The sequence below is a fragment of the Tupaia chinensis genome, unplaced genomic scaffold, assembly GCF_000334495.1.
Source record: "Tupaia chinensis unplaced genomic scaffold, TupChi_1.0 Scaffold142009_1, whole genome shotgun sequence".
Taxonomy (NCBI): Eukaryota; Metazoa; Chordata; class Mammalia; order Scandentia; family Tupaiidae; genus Tupaia; species Tupaia belangeri.
Window position 1 is genome coordinate 50,288 of NW_006201862.1, and position 18,787 is coordinate 69,074.

The window sequence follows — 18,787 nt, forward strand, 5'->3', positions numbered from 1 at the left end:
AAAGAAGAGCTGAAATTACCTCTTTTTGCAGATGACATGATTGTATGCATAAAAGACCCAATAGTATCCATGAAAAAACTCCTCAAAGTAATAAATGCATACAGTAAAGTAGCAGAATACAAAATTAACTAAGAAAAATCTATCGCATTGCTACACACAATCGACAAGTAGACAAACACAGAACTAAAGAAAGTAATTCCATTTATCATAGCCACAAGAAGTATCAGATACTTAAGAACAAACCTAAACAAGGAAGTCTAAGACCTCTACTAGAAAAACATTAAAAATGAAATTGAAAAGAACGCTAAAAAGTGGAAGGAAATCCCATGTTCCTGGATTGGCAGAATCAACATAATAAAAATAGCAATACTACCCAAATCAATCCACATGTTTAATGCAATCCCTATAAATTTACATAGGCATTCTTTACAGATTTGAAAAGACAACCATAGAATTTGTCTGGGACCATAAAAGACCTCATTTTTTAATTTTTTTTTTTTTGGAGAGATTTTCACTATAGGGCATGTGCGCTCGCCAGACAGACAGAGAGAGACATAGAGACAGAAAGCAAGAAATCACCCCCCAGGGGAGATGGTCACGCCGCAATCCCTTCTCCTCCATTCTCCTCTTGGGATCTTGGGCATGCACGCACACACACCCAGCATGAGTTTTAAGCCACCGGGTCTGGGACGCAAACTGCGGTCGACTATGTGGGAGTCCAGCGTCATAGCTATTACGCTAACTGCTGGTTCCCAAAAGACCCCATTTTGCTTAAAGTCATCCTGTGCAAGAAGACTGGAGTAGGGGTAACTCACTTCCTGACCACAATACATATTACAAAGCTGTGGTAATCAAAACAGCATGGTATTGGCACAAAAGGAGACATGCCGACCAATGGAACAGAGTAGAGGCCCCAGAAATAAACCCCAAAACATACAGCCAACTCATCTTTGACAGTGAGAAAAGGGAAAACTCTTTAGCAAATGGTGCTGCAAAAACCGAGTATCCACCCGCAGAAAGATGAATCGGGGCACAGCTGACATTGTCCTCTTCGCTCAACTGTTTCAGCCATCTCGGGAGCTTTCTCTGCCCTGTGCACGATGGCAACTCTTAAGGATAAACTCATTGCACCAGTTGCAGAAGAAGAGGCAACGGACCCCAACAATAAGATCACTGTAGTGGGTGTTGGACAAGTTGGTATGGCATGTGCAATCCGCATTCTGGGAAAGTCTCTGGCTGATGCACTTGCCCTTATGGATGTTGTGGAAGGTACACTCAAAAGAAAAATGATGGATCTGCAGCACGGAAGCTTATTTCAGACACCTGAAATTGTGGCAGATAAAGATTACTCTGTGACTGCCAATTCCAAGATTGTAGTGACTGCTGGAGTCCATCACCAGGAGGGGGAGAGTCATCTCAATCTGGTGCAAAGAAACATTAATGTCTTCAAATTTATTATTCCCCAGATCGTCAAGTACAGCCCTGACTGCATCATAATTGTGGTTTCCAATCCAGTGGACATTCTCACTTATGTTACCTGGAAACTAAGTGGCCAGCCCAAGCACTGTGTGATTGCAAGTGGGTGTAATCTGGATTCTGCTAGATTTCACTATCTCATGGCTGAAAAACTTGGCGTTCATCCCACCAGCTGCCATGGATGGATTTTGGGAGAACATGGCAACTGAAGTGTGGGCGTGTGGAGTGGCGTGAATAAGGCAGGTGTTTCTCTCCAGGAACTGAATCCAGAAATGGGGACAGACAATGACAGCGAAAATTGGAAGGAAGTACGTAAAATGGTTGTTGAAAGTCATCAATCTAAAAGGATATACGAACTGGGAGACTGGATTAAGTGTGGCTGATCTCAATGAATCCATGTTGAAAAAAATCTGTCCAGGATTCATCCAGTGTCAATCATGGTAAAGGGGACATATAGCATTGATAATGAAGTCTTCCTGAGTTTTCCATGTATCCTCAACGCTCGGGGATTGACCGTTATCACCAGAATCTGAAGGACGACGAGGTTGCTCAGCTCAAGAAGAGTGCAGATACGCTGTGGGACGTCCAGAAGGACCTGAAAGACCTGTGACTACTGAGGTTTAGGCTGTAGAAATTTTAAAACTACAATGTGATTAACCTTGAGCCTTTAGTTTCCATCCAGGTATGTGGATCACAGTTTGCTTTTATCTTAATATGTGAATGTGTGCCCACAGAATCAAAGCCCACGCTTGGTTTAATGCTTGCAATATGAGCCCTTGAACAAATAACATTAACTCTCATAGTGAGAAAAAAAAAAAAAAGATGAATCGGAACACCTATCTGGCATCATGAACAAAAATCAACTCAACGTGGGTCCAAAACCTAAACCTAAGACCACATACTATAAAACTACTGGTGGAAAACACTGGGGAAACTCTGGGAGACATTGTAGGCAAAGACTTCTTTAGCAACACCCCCAAGCACAGCCAATAATCCCCAAAATAGACAAGTGTGAATACATCAGATTAAGAAGTTTCTGCACAGCAAAGGACACCATAATTAATGTGAACCCACAAGCCTCGGAATGGGAGATAATTTTTGTTAACTGTGTCTCAGATAAGAAACTGATAACCAGAATATACACAGAACTCATGTGGCTTACCCAGAAGAAAATGAATAACCCAATTATAAGATGGGAAAATGAGCTGAATAAATAACTCTCTTAAGGAAGATATACAGACATATGCCAAAAAGCATATGAAAAAAATGTACATCCCTCATTGTAAGGGAGATTCAGATCAACCCAATTTGAGATACCACCTACCTACCCCAGTCACAATGGCAAAGATTAAAAATAATAATAGTAATCATAAGTGCTGGAAGGGATGTGGTGAAATTGGAACACTCCTACACTGTTGGTGGGAATGTAAATTGTAAGAGCCCTGTGGAGAACAATATGGAGGTTCATCAAATACTGTCAAATAAAACTACCACATGATTCAGCAATTCCACTCCTGAGTACCTATGCAAAGAACAGTAGAATGCTCAGTCAGAAAAATGCTTCTATAACTATACTTACTGCAGCATTATTTATAATTGCTAAGACAACGAACCAACCCAAATGTACACACAAAAAAAAATGCATTCAAAAATTGGGGCACATATATTCCATGGAATACTATTCAGCCATTAAAAAAAAGGCCCTGGAATTTGATAGAAAGTGAATAAATATGGAAGATTTGTTGCTGAGTGAAGCAAGTCAGGATATGAAAGAGATATTGTATGTCTCCACTTAACATATACCGACTGTCTGTACTCTATGGTAGAGACGGAAAGCCTGGAGAACATAAAAACATTAAAAATTATAATAAACACTAGAGAATGTGGGAGAGGAAGAGCATAGGAAAGAAAATTTGAGACAAAATAGGGAGGTAAGACACTTGTGGGAAACAGATATGGTTTATTAGCTATTGATGATGTCTATAGTATTCTCAACTGAGCTTGACTGAGATAAACATCATGCTTGGTAAAGTTTCTTTACAATATAAATTATGTATAGCAATTGAATGTATGAATAATAATATTAATACAAAAAGAAAAAGAGAGCAAGAATGTTTACATATATAATGAGAAAGTACAGAAAAAGTATATAGAATACTAAATAAATCTTTATTGAGAAACTGCTGTATTCTATGAAGTTAACCGATAGTCGTGGAGGAAGTGTTTATTCTTAAGGATATTTTAACAAATAAATTAAAAAGAATACTTTTGGGACCAGAAGTTGGCGTAATAGCTATGTTGCTGGACTCCCCTTAGTTGACCATGGTTCGAATAGCAAACCTGGTGGCGTAAACTCACACTGGGCATGTGTGCATGCCTGCCCAAGATCCCGAGAAGAGAATGGAGGAGAAGGGATTGTGCCATAGCCAACGCCCCTGCCAGCGATTTCTCGCTTTCTGTCTCTGTCTCTCTCTTTCTGGTGAGTGCATGCACCCTATGGCAAAAACTTCTCAAAAAATGCTTTTATAAGAGTTGATATATTAGCATAAAATTACCAAAACAACTATCTAAACATGACTTAGGTGAATGTAGTTTTAGAGGAAAATTTTCCCAAATGGTTAAAGAATGGAAAGCTTTTTAAAAAAATGGAAACTTTCGGGGCTGGCAGGTGGTATGATGGTCAGCAGTGCTATATACTTCCACATGGCCGACTGTGGATCAAGTCCTAGACCTGGCAGCTGGCTTTCTTGCTTTACCTCTCTCTCTGTCTCTCTCTCTTTGGTAAAATTTAAATAAAGTTAAATTTAAAAATATTTCAAAAAATTGTAAACTTTCAATGAACAAATCAAGCTTTTTCAAGGTCCATGGTTATGTCTCTATATTATTATAAGTAGCCATCAAAATACTTCTAAGCTAGGATTGGTATATGCCTTAATTTGTGTTCTGAAGTTGAGAGAACAAAACAATTCAGTTCCACAAAGCACTTGAGGAACTGTCAAACAGTAAGTCACAGAATGAGAGTTTGGCTATCAGTGGCAGTTGGAGAATTTCCTCCCTGCTGCCCCCATGTCAAACCCTGTCTCACTGCCACCTCAATGAAGGCCAGGCAGGCCTCAGCCTGAGCTATCGTGAGGCCCAGCAGCTGTTGCCCTGACACTGTCCCTGCTGCCATTACCTAGCTGCTCAGAAAGCTGATCTCTTAAAGAGTCATGAATAAAAGGCCTGAAATTTTAGAAGCTAAGAGGGTAAAGGACGCACAGACTCCCTATTTAGGAAAAGGAAAGAAAGATATTTGAAAGGTCTTCAGCCTGGAGATCAGACAGGTTTAGCCTTTCCATTATTGAACATAAGAGCTAGAGTCATCATCTAATAACTCTTAGCGGAGGATTTCAGCTTTGGCTCCGTTCCAAACACACACAATCTTGTTCACAGTGGGACAATGGCCTCCAGAACTCCACAGCGTTGAACTCAGACATGGCTCACAATTGATAAACATAGACCTACCAGCATAGATTCAATTTCCTGTCACTGCAATTAGCAGTACATGAGGCATATTCTTGAGAGTTTCAATAAGCAAGGGTAATTCACCTTAAAGGGGATTATCATGGTGAGGGTGTGGCACAATACTCCCATATTTCAAAATTTCTTCTGATGACATCCTCTGAATTAACTTTCATACTTTTGTCACAGTGTAACTAATTACAGCTTTGTTTTAGATAATATGTAGCATTTAATAATATTACTAATTTATTATGTTTTAAACTTTTTTCTTTAGGTCAGGCACCCTCACCAGAGAAAGACAGTGATAAAGTGAGATAGAAGCAAAGTAAGAAAACAGTTCCCATGGAGAATGGCCACACTGCAATACCTTTTCTTCATTCTCCTCTTGGGATTTTGTGATTTTGGGCATTCATGAACATTCTCCCAGTGTTTTACAAGCCACCCAGTCTGGAACTCAAATAGCTCAGTCAGTCATGTTGAATCTAGCCACCTTAATCATCACACCACTGGATAACTCAATAAGATCATCATCTTTAGAAAAACAGTTTATTTATCATTCATATATTAATTACTAATTTAAACAGAAAATTCACTTAGGTTAAATTGGCACACATTATCACAAAATCTTCTAACACCAGTAGTGAGAGAATAAAAATTTTGACTTAATGGTGGATGAATAAAATGAACTGGGAGGTGTGATGACATTTTGTGCATGAAAAAATATAGGCTTGTAAAAAGGATTCTCTTAGAATGAGAAACCAGTTACTTATACCTGAAGAAAGGGCTTGTGCAATAGTGAGGGGTGTCAGTTTGCAGGCTAATACATACTCCAACCTCATGCAGCTCAAAACTCTCAAGCTGTCTCTGAACACACACAAAATGGAGATTTCTTCTAATTACTGCCCCCTGGGCCCAGAAATAAAGTTAATATTATCAGTATTAGAGCTTTCTTAACAGTGATTTAAAAATACTTTTCAAGGTCTAGTTTGGAAATCACATTAACACTATTTATTTATTTCACATTTATGCACTGTATATTATTGCAGCCTAGAAAATGTATTTTCCCATCCAGAATATACCATATACAGGCTCCATAACCATACGTATAATCTTCAACAGATCATTTTCCATTTTGCATTTCTTAAATGTTTTACTTCTTTCTTTTTTCCCCTGATTCCCTCCCTCTCACCCTCTGCACTTTGCCCCTCTCCGCCCACACTGTCTCTAGTAGCCACCGTTGCTCTCCATGCCTTTATACCATCCAATATTTCAGTTTCAACTATAGTGTTCAGAAATTCAATACATATTAAGTGGGACAAACAATGCCTCTCTTTCAGTCTGGCTTGCTTCATTTAGCAGTAAATCTTCCATATTTATCCACTTTTTATCAAATGCCAGGGCCTCTCTTTTTTATTTTGATGGCTAAGTATTATTCTGTAGTGTATCTGTTCCACACTTTTCCCATGCATTCACATGTTCATAGACATTTGAGTTGGTTCTGTGTCTTAACAATTGTTAATAATGTGGCAATACACATGGATGTGCAAGTGTTCTTCTGACCGAGTGCATCCCTACTCATTGGATAGATATCCAAGCATGGAATTTCTGGGTCATACACACATAACACTTTTTTACTTTGATTACAAATTTATTTTTTAGGGTGGCTGGTTTCATGGTGGTTGAGTTGCTTAACTCCCACATGACTGACTGTGGTTCAAGTCCTGGACCTAGAAGCTTGCTTTTAAAAAAAAAAAATTGTATAAATACAATTAAAGAAAACTTTCAAAATATAAAATATATTTTCTATATATCAGTTGTTTAGAGATAGAGGAGCTGAATTCCAAGTAAATCTAACTTTAAAACACATGTTCACCACATAGTATGACTGGGAATTTGGGCCACCCTTCTGTTATTTGTACCTCAAGTTTTTTCTCAAATGTTGCATTCTCAATCAAGCAGAATAAATAAATATATATTGGGAAATGTCTCCCTTCACATTTTCTCACACACCTATAATTATAATTTATTACACCCTCTGATCTTCTGATTATAAATTCACAAATGCACAATTTTCTTATTTAGAAACTGAAGGTTTCTCTTGAGTGATAACACTGAATGAAAGGCAAAAAATGCCCTTTTTGTTTGCTTGTGAATGACACTGGCTGCTGGTTTTGCACATGGACTCAGTTCTATGCACTGTCCAGAGAGCAGCCATTAATCAGAAAGGGGTAAAAGTGGTAGATTAACATCACAAATTGACAGCAGAATCAAAGAAAGGTTTATCAACAGAGATTAGAAATGGATGCATATTATGGACTGGGTATTCAGTTGCCTCTGGGCCTGATGGGTGAGGATAAGGGACTGGAAATTAGGCAGCAAGCAGGGTACGAACTAACTCCACCTAGATAGAGCTATGTAAAGGGGACATTACATCCAACATGCTGCCCTTTCTTGGCCCAGTAGTAGTCCAGGTCACAGAAAATCAGCACCAAGCATAGCCCGGCCCCACAGACAGTGGCCCATGCAGGTAGAGAAAGGTGGAAAGATGCGTGGGGTTGCCTGACCCTCTGTAGCCATCGTTCTTCCCTCACAGGTTCCCCCTTAACTTCGCTAGAACTACCTTGAGATGTCTCGATCTTGAGCTTCTGAAAGCAGTGGTATTCTGTGAGGCCTTAGAATTCTGGTCTATGTTGCAGGAGTTGAGAAATAAGTGATAATAACTTACTTCTAAGGGGCCAAGTTGGAAACTCATTTTTCTCACTCCAGATTATTTTATTCTTCCAGAACTTTTTCAGACCACCAACACTCTATTCACAGAATTTCAATGATATTCACAGTCACATAAACAGTCAGAGTATGTATCTTTGGAATATTTCTAAAAGAAATGATTTCTTCTGTTGCCCTGGGAAGAATAACTGGTGCTTTTATTTCAAAATATTTTCATCTTTAGTTTTAAATATTTGCAATGGTTTATTTTGTTCCACTATTTTTATAGCTTACCAGAGGGTGCAAGTGCTCACTGGAGAGAGACATAGAGGAAAAAGTAAGAAACCCCCCCCACAAGGGGCACTGTCTCATGGAAATCCCTTCTCTTCCATATCTCCCTCCCTTCTGGATTTCAGGCATGGGACATATGGACCCCGTGAGTTCAAGTCTGAGATTCAAAATGCAGTTAGCCATATGAGATCTGGCTGCTTTAACCACTATACCATGTGCTGACCCCCAAAGTAATTTGTAAAGAATTATTCAATTTTATTTATTAATTCACTTATTTTAATATAACCAGAGAGAGGGAAGAGGGAAAGTGGGAAAATAAGCCACATGGTCTGGGACTCAAACCACGGTCAGCCATGTGGGAGTGTCCAACACCGTAAACGTGAAGCCACCTGCTGGTTCCCCCAACCCAAAGTAGTTTTTAATCATAAACAAGTAAGTTTTAGCCACTGCTCTTTAAAAACCAAGCAGTAGAATATTCAGACTATGAAGCATCAGACCATTACATAAGCAAAAATCGACCAGAAATGTAGAAGTGAGACATTGAATTGGTAACAGCCTCTAGAAGAGTAAACCCAGGAAGAGACAAAAAGGAACTTAGAATTATTATCCACTAGTTAGTTTATACCAAGTATTTAGGTAACACTAACACTGAAAGCCACGGACAACTCAAACCACGATCTGCTATAATCACAGTACACACTGCATGAAAAGTAATACCATATGGTTTCCAGTGGCTACCTTGTCAGGTGTACTAACTCAACCTATCAAATTTTATGTACTGTTTTAATTCTATAAAAAACTCAACATTAAATGACATATGAGGCTTAAATATTTTCACCTCACAGAATTTTCATTGTCTGCTTCACCTTATACAGAGACAACATAGGAAGCTATTCCTTTCAAAAATAACTTACTATAAATCCTGGACACCTGAAATAAATGTGCTTATTCACAATTCACTTTGAGAATCATTCATTGTATAGAGAACACTCATCAGTCCTTTGGTTCTGGTTTTGTTGCCATGTGACTGAGAAAACGACTGTACTCTGAAGCTTTTAGTTCTTTTACCTGTAACATCAATGATTTACACTAATACAATTACATATGTCTGTACATAATATATACTATATCACTTTAACCCTAACAATGATCCTTTCATGTGTTATTATCCCCATTTTACAGAAAATAAATTGAAACCGAAAAAAGTTAAATGGAGTAATGGTCTATCGTCTCAGAGCTAATAGCAGGAATTTCAATCCAAGTATATCTCATGCCTAAGCTCTTTCTTTTACTTCTATTATCACACTTGCCCCACTGTCTGGCTTGCTGAATACAGTCACTCTTTTTACAAGCACATTTTTAGCTTACAAAGTGAACATTTTCATATTTGAACATTTCTCTCCAGTTCAGTTGATCAAAATATCAACAGATAACACCACACCTCCCCATCCCGTCAATGCTCTGCCTCTATATCCCTCCTCCAAATGTCTTTCCCTAGGCCCCACTCCTCCACACATACCACATTTGGCATTCACACCCATCTCTTGTGTTTGTGTATCTTTTAGTCAATCAGTTTTGGTCATAGAGTGCAGACACTTGGTATATATTAAGTGGGGACATATAGTGTCTATCCTTCATAGCCTGGCTTGTTTCACTCAGCAGTAAATCTTACATATTCTTCCACTCTCTGTCAAAAGCCAGGGTTTTGTTGGTTTTTATGGCTGAATAGTATTCCATAGAGTATATGTGCCACAGTTTTTTGATCCATTCATCTGTACCGGGATATTTGGGTTTGTTTCATGTTTCTTCTGTTGCCCTGGGAAGAATAACTGGTGCTTTTATTTCAAAATATTTTCATCTTTAGTTTTAAATATTTGCAATGGTTTATTTTGTTCCACTATTTTTATAGCTTACCAGAGGGTGCAAGTGCTCACTGGAGAGAGACATAGAGGAAAAAGTAAGAAACCCCCCCCACAAGGGGCACTGTCTCATGGAAATCCCTTCTCTTCCATATCTCCCTCCCTTCTGGATTTCAGGCATGGGACATATGGACCCCGTGAGTTCAAGTCTGAGATTCAAAATGCAGTTAGCCATATGAGATCTGGCTGCTTTAACCACTATACCATGTGCTGACCCCCAAAGTAATTTGTAAAGAATTATTCAATTTTATTTATTAATTCACTTATTTTAATATAACCAGAGAGAGGGAAGAGGGAAAGTGGGAAAATAAGCCACATGGTCTGGGACTCAAACCACGGTCAGCCATGTGGGAGTGTCCAACACCGTAAACGTGAAGCCACCTGCTGGTTCCCCCAACCCAAAGTAGTTTTTAATCATAAACAAGTAAGTTTTAGCCACTGCTCTTTAAAAACCAAGCAGTAGAATATTCAGACTATGAAGCATCAGACCATTACATAAGCAAAAATCGACCAGAAATGTAGAAGTGAGACATTGAATTGGTAACAGCCTCTAGAAGAGTAAACCCAGGAAGAGACAAAAAGGAACTTAGAATTATTATCCACTAGTTAGTTTATACCAAGTATTTAGGTAACACTAACACTGAAAGCCACGGACAACTCAAACCACGATCTGCTATAATCACAGTACACACTGCATGAAAAGTAATACCATATGGTTTCCAGTGGCTACCTTGTCAGGTGTACTAACTCAACCTATCAAATTTTATGTACTGTTTTAATTCTATAAAAAACTCAACATTAAATGACATATGAGGCTTAAATATTTTCACCTCACAGAATTTTCATTGTCTGCTTCACCTTATACAGAGACAACATAGGAAGCTATTCCTTTCAAAAATAACTTACTATAAATCCTGGACACCTGAAATAAATGTGCTTATTCACAATTCACTTTGAGAATCATTCATTGTATAGAGAACACTCATCAGTCCTTTGGTTCTGGTTTTGTTGCCATGTGACTGAGAAAACGACTGTACTCTGAAGCTTTTAGTTCTTTTACCTGTAACATCAATGATTTACACTAATACAATTACATATGTCTGTACATAATATATACTATATCACTTTAACCCTAACAATGATCCTTTCATGTGTTATTATCCCCATTTTACAGAAAATAAATTGAAACCGAAAAAAGTTAAATGGAGTAATGGTCTATCGTCTCAGAGCTAATAGCAGGAATTTCAATCCAAGTATATCTCATGCCTAAGCTCTTTCTTTTACTTCTATTATCACACTTGCCCCACTGTCTGGCTTGCTGAATACAGTCACTCTTTTTACAAGCACATTTTTAGCTTACAAAGTGAACATTTTCATATTTGAACATTTCTCTCCAGTTCAGTTGATCAAAATATCAACAGATAACACCACACCTCCCCATCCCGTCAATGCTCTGCCTCTATATCCCTCCTCCAAATGTCTTTCCCCAGTCCCCACCACATCTGCCATTTACACCCATCTCTTGTGTTTGTACATCCTTTAGTCACTCGGTTTCAGTCATAGAGGGCAGACACTCGATATATATTAAGTGGGGACATACAAAGTCTCTCCTTCATAGCCTAGCTTGCTTCACGCAGCAGTAAATCTTCCATATTCTTCCACTCTCTGTCATTCTTTTGAAACTTATAACTCCTACATATAAATAAGTTTTAAAATAATAAGTCAACAAATTGTGAATTGTATGTTACAGAAGACACTATCTGCCATAATGTCCTAACAGTATCATCTGTAATAGAGAAATCTGCACATACACTATCTACACAGAGTGAAGATTAGTTTTCCTGGAGGAACTGCAGTTTAGCATCATCTAATAGTAAGTTATAAGATGCCAAAAGGCAAGAAGTATGGAAGAAAGTAATGATAAACTCTGTTTTCTTATTTTTAAAATTTTGTTATTACGTTATAGCATGTTAACTGGATCAAAATAGGTCCTGCATTTCTCTAAACATACTCTGTCCTCAAATGTCAAAAAGAACATAATAAACCATTTGAATATAAAAGAAAGTGTATGCAAAGCTGATTCTTTTATTTCATTGAATACTTACCCTGTTCCTAATAACCCGTAATGGTTGATTGAAATAGACTTTAATACAAAGCAATCTATATAATCATTAGCTTTCACAGCCTTTAGAGTAGAATAAATGATGATTCCATATGAACATGAACTAAACCATACTGAAACTTTAATAAGCGCACAGTGTCTATCTAAGGTGATGGTTTTAGCAGTAAATGAGCAAACAACTGGGTGACTCTGTAGCCCCTTCTTTAAAATGTGAAGTCACCCAAATATTTGCTAACAATTTTAGTTATTTTCATGTCAGTCTTGTTCCTTAGTTAATTTTAATTCTGATGTAAACTCTACATTATGATTTTTTTCTGATGAAATTTTATTTTAAAAGTTATTATGATAAATCTTTTAATAATGTGTTGTCATTGAAAATTAGCCAAAAGATAAAGTAATAAAGCCAGAAATACCAGCAAAGTACAATAAATATCGAATCAAATAATTTTAGGTGGCTGAATATAAACATTTTAGTGCCCAGATCTAATCATTAATCTCAAAGTAGCTACCAGCATTCATGATAGTAGATGAATATTTTTGAATTAATCTATTAAAATACAATGATTTATACCTCTAAACAGGATATAAGATCAATGTGGTAGTAATCATTTTTGCCTAGTTATGAAATTATTTTGCCTATAATCTATTTATCAAAATAAAACCACAGTAGTTGATAATTTGTCTCTTCTTCCCTCACCTAGGACAGAAAGCACCCAAGCATCTCCATATCTGCTTCTGCTACCCATTCTAGGTTCAGCTTCACAGCTGTGAAGACCCCAAGCCAGCTCTGCCCCCATTCAGAGCCCAGGGCTAATCAGGACAGAAAGCATCCAGACATCTCCATCTTTGCTTCTGCTGCCACTTCTGGGTTCAGCTTCACGGCTATGATGCTCCCCAGCCAGGGTCCTTTCCTTCCAGACCCCAGTGCTAGTCAGGTAGGCAAAGACTCTCTCTTCCTCTTATTCTTCTCTGTTGCTTTTTTTTTTCTAAAAAACAAACAAACAAACAAAACAAAACAAAACAAAAAACAGCTTTCTGTCCCATTTGTGCCTTTCTCCTGATAATGTGTCTATTCTTCCTTCACCTCGAACAGAAAGCATCCAGGCATCTCCATCTCTGCCTCTGCTTCCATTCCTGGATTCAGCTTCATGGCTCTTAATTCCCCCCATTCAAGGCTTCCCCTCCTAGATCCCAGTGAAAGTCAGGTGTGCAAAGTCTCTCTCTTCCTTTTGTTCTTCTCTGTCCTTTCTCTTTTAAAATAATATCTTTCAGCCCCATTTGTGCCTTTCTCCTGCTAATTTGTTTCTTCTTCCCTTATGTAGAACAAAATGTGTCCAGGCATCTCTACCTCTGCTGCCCTTTTTGGGTTCAGTTTCATGGCTGTGAAGTCCCTCCCCCTCCCCAAGCCAAGGCTTCACCTCTCAGGCCCCAGTGATAGTCAGTCAGGCAAAGTCTCTCTCTCTCTCTCTCTCACTCTTGTTCTCTTCTGTCCCTTCTAACTTTACTAGAACACACCGTGTGGTTTTTCACTTTTAACCCAATTTGTTTTCTGTGACAAGATTTTGTTTTTTCTCCTATTTTTGTTCTAGTTTTTCCCTTTTTACTTTGCTTTTCCTTCCTATTTCTGTTTCCTACTTTCTTTTTCTTTAATCTTACTTTCCTATTTTACTGCTTAGCCATAACCCACTGCCTAGAGAAGGCTAGGTGCATAGTAGCTAAACATGTGAACATTGTGAGTTTTAGAGAATTCTTTGCACTACATTGCAATGATTGTTCAGAGTTAAATTCCCCTTCATAGTCCGATTTCAAAAGTCCTCATGTAATTTTCACACAGGAGGACACAGTAGAGAGAAAAAAGCATCAAATTATTTCACAGTAAGGGAGACAAACAAACTCATAGTTATAGAATCCTTCTCCAACAAACTAGCCGTAAGTGAATACACTAAAACATGAGAGAAGACCCTGGAGGATGAGAATCAAGCAATACATCTCCAGGAAGGGAACGCTGTAACACATCTCCAAGATGGGAAAAATCAGAGGATGTTATCAATATGTCTGAAAAAAGAATTTAGAATATTTATGGTAACAAAACTCTATGACATGCAATAAAAAAGAGACATTGAGCTCCAAGAGATGAGGAAGTCTTTCCACAACGTGAAAGAAAAATTGCACACCATAAAAATTTATAGTTAATCACGTATGTTACATATGTCTTTAGAAAGATCAACACAACCAAAAATAAGCAAAGAGATTCAGGACCTAAATAAAACCATAAATCAGATGGACTTGATACATATCTATAGAAATTTCCACACAAAATATTTTTCAGCCTCGCATGGTACCTTCTCGCAGATTGACCACATGGTAGGGCACATAACCTGCCTTTACAGATCCAAAGGTATAGAAACTATAACCAGGGACTACCAGTTAGCACAGTGGCTATGTTGCTGGACTCCCATGTAGTCGACCGCAGTTAAGAGACCCAGACCCGGTGGCTTAAATTCACGCCAGGTGCGTGTGCATGCGTGCCCAAGATCCCGAGAGGAGAATGGAGGAGAAGGGATTGTGGTGTGGCCATCCCCCCTGTAGGGTGATTTCTCCATTCTGTCTCTCTGTCTGGCAAGTGCACGCGCCCTAGAGCAAAAACCTCTCCAAAAAAAAAGGAAACTATATCCAGCATCTTCTACCATGATGGAATTAAACAATATAAATCTCAGAAAAAAACCTCATAAACACACAAATACATGGAAACTAAATAACCTACTTCTGAATAACTTCATGACTACTGAAGAGAGTAAGGCTGAAATCAAAAGATTTGTGTAAACAATTGATAATGAATGCACAAGCTTCTATAATCTATGGAACACTGCAAAACCAGGTGTAAGAGGGAAGTTCATAGCAATTAGTGCACACAAGGAGGAGGAGGAAAGGTGGCAAAAGGACAACCTAACATCATGCCTAAGGGAACTGGAAAAAAAAATCCAAAATGTGCCAGAGAAAAGAATAATAAAGATTTGAGAAGAAATAAATGAAATAGAAAGTAAATGAAAGTAAAAGCTGGTTCTTTGAAAAGATAAACAAGATTTAAACACCATTAGCTATTTAAGAAGAGGAGAGAAAGGAGCCAGATCACAATTCAAAATTAATCAGTCTAAATTATAACAGACATAATACAAAAAATCATTAGAGGATAAAATGAGCATCTATATGCTAACAAAGAAGAAAACCTGGATGAGATGGACAAATTCCTGGACATATAATCTATAAAAATTGACTAGGAGGACATAGAAGCATGAACAGACCCATAACCAGCAATGAGATTGAATCAGTAATAAATAAGCTCCCAATAAACAAAAGTCCAGGTCCCAAAGACTTCATTGCTGAATTTTACAAAGCTTTTAAAGAGGTAACTCCATGTTTTTTGTTTTAATTTTTTCAATTTTTTACATCCAATCACATATATCACTTAGTTTGCAAAGTGACTATTCCAACACGTATACAATTTTCACCAAAACAGTTGAGAATACTATACACATTATCTTCAACAGATAATATCCCATTTCTTTGTCCCATAAATGCCTTGCCTCTCTAATTTTTCCTTATTTTCCTTCTTCAGACTCTCTTCCTTCATCCACCTTCTTCCCACACTATATCTGATACGTATAATCATTTTCTGTGTTTCTATATCCTCTAGTCATTTATTTTCGGCTATAGAGTGTGTGCAGTGTGTATATATTAAGTGGAGACCTACAATATCTCTTCTTCATAGTTAGCTTCCTTCACTCAGCAGTAAAATCTCCCATATTCATCCACTTTCTGTCAAAACCCAGGGTCTTGGTTTTTTTATGACTGAATAGGAGTCCATAGAGTGTATGTGCCAAACAATTTGAATTCTTTCATCTGTTCACGGTCATTGGTGTTGGTTCGATGTTTTACCAATTGTCAATAATGCCACAACAAATAATCATGTGCAAGCACTTTGCTCACTAAGGATTCTTCTGTCCTTTAGGTAGATACCAAGGAATGAGACTGCTGGATCATATGGTAGTCATATTTGGAGATATTTGAAGAATCCTATATTGTTCTCCATAGTGGCTGGACGAATTTACATTCCCACCAACCAGCAGTATAGGGGAGTTACCATTTCACCACACTCCCACCTGCGCTTATCATTTTTTGTTAATTTTTTTTTTAAATCTTAGTCATTCTGAATGGGTTTAGGTGATCTCTCATTGTAGTTTTTATCTGCATTTCCTGTATAATGAAGGATTTTGAGCATTTTATTCAGATGCCTTTTACATGCCTTCCTTAGAGAGTGCTTTTTTAACTCATTCTCCCATCTTTTAATAGAGTTGATCATCTTTTTTCAGGACAGCTGCTTGAGTTCCCTGTGTATTCCGGCTATCATTCCCTTATCTGATGCATAGTTTACAGAAATATTTTCCCATTCTGAGGGCTGTTGATTCACGCTGATTACTGTGTCCTTGGCGGTGCAGAAACTTCTTAATCTGATGTAATTCCACTTGTCTATTTTTGGGATTACTGACTGAGCTTTGGGGGTCACATTTAAGAATTTTTGCATACCCCTATGTCTCTCAGAGTTTCCCAAGTGTTTTCCAGCAGCAGTTTTATAGTTTGAGGTCTTAGGTTTAGATCTTTGATCCACTTTAGGTTGATTTTTGTCAATAGTGAGAGAGGGGGGTTCAGATTTTTCTTTCTTCAGGTGGATATCCAGTATTTCCCTCACCATTTCCTGAGGAAGTTTTCCTTTTCCCACTGGGTTGACTGGTACCCTTCGTGAAAAAACAGTTGGTTTTATGTTTGAGTTGATTTCTTGGATCTCTATTCTTTTCCATTGGTCCACTGGTCCATTTCTGTGACAATACCATGCTGTTTTGATTATCACAGCTTTGTAGTATATTTTCAGGTCATGAAGTGAGATGTCACCCACTCCACTATTCTTGTGCAGGATCATTTTACCAGTAAGGGGTCTTATATGATTCCAGAAAAATAGTATGATTGTCTTTTCTAGATCTGTGAAGAATATCTCTGGTACTTTGATTGGGACTGCATTAATTATGAAGATTAACTTGGGTAGAATTGCCATTTTGATTATAGTAATTCTGCCAATCCAGGAACATGGAATACCTTTCCACTTCTTTGTGCCATTTTACATTTCATTTTTTAGCTTCTCATAGTTCTTTTGGAGGCTTTAACTTCTTTGATTAGATTTGTTACTAGGTAATACATACTTTTTCTGGCTATGAGAAACGCAATTTTGTTTTCAGTTCTATCTCAGTCTACCTGCTATTCATATAAAGAAATGTAAATTTCTGTATGTAGATTCTGTATCCTGCAACTATACTGTATTCATTCATTACTGCCAGGAATTTTTTCATGGATACATAGTGGGTCTTCTACATATACAATCATATCATCTTCAAAAAGAGATTATTCCACCTTTTATTTTCCTATTTGAATGCCTTTTATTTTATTCTCTTTTCTGATGGCATTGGCTAGTATGTCCAGTACTATATTGAAAAGGAATGGAGAAAGTGGGCATCCCTGTCTTGTACCAGTTTTTAGCAGAAAGGCTTTCAGTTTTCCCCCATTCAGAATGATGTTAGCTATGGGTTTTTCATAGATGAATTTTATTGCATTGAGAAATTATCATTCTTGGGAAGCAGCAGTTAGCATAATGGCTGTGTCGCTGGACTCCCACGTAGTAGACTGCGGTTCATGTCTCGGACCCGGTGGCTTAAAACTCACACCGGGCACGTGTGCGTGCGTGCGTGTCCAAGATTCCGAGAGGAGAATGGAGGAGAAGGGATTGTGGTGGGACCATCCCCCCTGTGGGGTGATTTCGCGCTTTCTGTCTCTAATGTCCTTCTCTGTTTGTCTGGCGATTGCATGTGCCCTATAGCGAAAATCTCTCCAAATAAAAAGAAAAGAAATTATCATTCTTTGCCGATTTTGCTGATAGTCTTGATCATGAAGGGATGTTGTATATTATCGAATCATTTTTCTGTATCAACTGATATGATCATATGTGTTTTATTTTTTGAGATATTTTCACTATAGGGCACGTGTGCTCGCCAGACAGACAGAGAGACATAGAGAGAGAAAGTGAGAAATCACCCCCAGGGGGGACAGTCATGCCGCAATCCCTTCTCCTCCATTCTCCTCTTGGGATCTTGGGCACGCACACACACGCATCCGGCGTGAGTTTTAATCCACGTAAACAATCTTTAATTCCACATATATCTTCCAAGTAACTCTCTCACAATTTATTGGTCCTGAAAGCCCACCCTCCTTTCTTTGGTCTAGTCACTTTTCCACAAGTCTCCACTTCTCCAGCCTCCTCTCAGGATCTTGGGCACACAAACATATGCGCCCAGTGTGAATTTTATTATTTTTTAATATATTTATTTTCATTATTATTCATACATTAAATCACTATACATCATATAGATTGTGAAGGGACTTTACCCAGCATGATATACACCTCAGTCCAGCCCAGTTGAGCCCACCATACACATCCGCGTCAACCGATAATACACCTTATCTGTGTCCCACAAGTGTCTTATCTCTCCATTTCCCCCCAAAATTTCCTATGCTCTTCCCCTCTCACACTTTCTTTCCACTTTGTCTCTAGTGTCCTGATTTGCTATACTTGTTGAGAATGTTGGCCTCTATCTTTATCAGAGATACTGAGCTATGGTTTTCATTCCTTGTCCAGTTCTTGTCTGTTTTAAGAATAAAGGTGATGGAG

At 38.1% G+C, this 18,787-nt stretch overlaps 1 pseudogene; it reads left to right on the forward strand.

Annotated features, from left to right (window-relative positions):
- The first annotated feature begins 1,089 nt into the window (after nt 1–1,089).
- On the forward strand, nt 1,090–2,086 carry LOC102497783 (L-lactate dehydrogenase B chain pseudogene; annotated as a pseudogene).
- The last annotated feature ends 16,701 nt before the right edge of the window (nt 2,087–18,787 follow it).